Source organism: Ochlerotatus camptorhynchus, unplaced genomic scaffold (genome assembly GCF_037179485.1).
Source record: "Ochlerotatus camptorhynchus isolate MF236.1 unplaced genomic scaffold, CSIRO-AGI_Acam_v1.1 ptg000112l, whole genome shotgun sequence".
NCBI classification, from domain to species: Eukaryota; Metazoa; Arthropoda; class Insecta; order Diptera; family Culicidae; genus Ochlerotatus; species Ochlerotatus camptorhynchus.
The window spans coordinates 2524895-2526546 of record NW_027040602.1 but is presented as its reverse complement, the minus strand read 5'-3'; the positions used below and the strand labels follow the sequence as shown (position 1 = coordinate 2526546).

At 43.2% G+C, this 1652-nt stretch overlaps 1 pseudogene; it reads left to right on the top strand.

Moving 5' to 3' along the window:
* Positions 1-424: 424 nt before the first annotated feature.
* Positions 425-1239, top strand: LOC135699569 (brachyurin-like; annotated as a pseudogene).
* Positions 1240-1652: the final 413 nt, after the last annotated feature.

Below are 1652 nucleotides of genomic sequence, written 5' to 3'. Positions count from 1 at the left end.
TAACAAGGTCGTCAAGTGTCGTTGGATCAGAGCAGAGAAGATTTCCTTCTTTTCGGCTGGACACACAAAGTACACTTTTTTCGTGTTTTTACTTTTTCTCGCTGAATTTCTCACTCTGATCACGATCTGCGCTGTGCGACGAAAAGGTGAACGATGGATCAGAGGAAGGATCTTGCGGACAGTGACCGGGCCGGGTCGTTGCATTTTCGAGATCAATGGGGACAAGGTACAAATTTCGATGCCGTTTAAAGTGGAAGGAGAATTTAATTCCCTTAACGGTACATATATGGAATCCAGATTGGATCGATTTGGGTTTTCGGTTTGTGCAGATTAGATTACACAGCAAAGGGGGCTTATTGAATTTATCAGCAACGTGATGGATTCGCACCTTCCCCAATATCAAATCAGTTATTTCTTAGCCACGTTAGCGGAAGCCACCAAAGATGAGGTTCCTAATCGTGTTTGTCCTATTGATTGCCATCGCAAGTGCAAGATCCTTTCCCAATCGTCGTGTGATGAACGGTGTCAATGGTAGTCCCGGGCAGTTTCCGTACATGGTTTCACTGCAAATGGACTTCGGAGGTATCGTACAACAATGTGGAGGATCGTTGTTATCCCATCGCTATGTGCTAACCGCTGGCCACTGTCTGTATCAACCGACGTCGGGATCTGCCATCATTGGAGCACATAATCTAGCCGAAGAGGAGGATCACCGAATCATTTAATTCCACCCAAGATAACTTCATCCTTCATGAAGGTTTCTTCCCAATCAGTATGCGAAATGACATTGGTTTGATAAGACTTCCACAGGAAGTCCCTTTCTCCGGCTACGTTCAACCCATCAAAATTCCACGGTGGTCCGATGGAGACTTTGCTGGTTACTTGGGAACATTTCCCGGATGGGGCCAAACGCACGATCCCTCCACCGGAAATTCGGATGTGCTAATGTATATAAACAACCGCATCTACACGAACGAGGAATGTCAGGAGAGATTTTTTGCACCGGTGTTGATAGAGGAACAGAACGTGTGCATGTCCGGGGAAGAGCGGAGATCGGCTTGCATTGGCGATTCCGGTGGACCAGCGACCGTGCAGGTCGGAGCGGACTTTGTTCAAATTGGTGTGTTTTCCTTTGGACCGGCTTCGCACTGCCTGGATGCCATTTCGATCGTTTGCGCTAGAGTTACGCATTTCCTTGAGTGGATTCAAGCCAACTCCGATGTGATCATTGAGCCGTGAAAAAAATTGGTGTGATTCAGTGTTTGATTTGGTCGTTGTTATATTAATTTAATGATATTAATAAAGTGCGGAAAATAACTACGTATTTAAAAAAAATATGCTTTTTGTATTGTCGGAGTGATGCATTTGTGGGATGAGTGGTGAAAAAGTCGAACATCTCATTACAACTATCTTGAATCATAATGAAATTTTCAACAAAAATGTTCGTTATTATTTTCTCTGAAATTCAGAGGAAAATCGAGAATAATGAACCGCTTGCGCATTTCCACACACTTAGAAAAATTGATGTAAATTTGGGTGCTCTAGTTCATCAACCATGTACAATTTCTATTATTAACATTAATGTTCAATCTCGATGAACATTTCAATAGGTCCTATCTGCTTTGATCGATTCTCTCCATCGACTTTCTTTT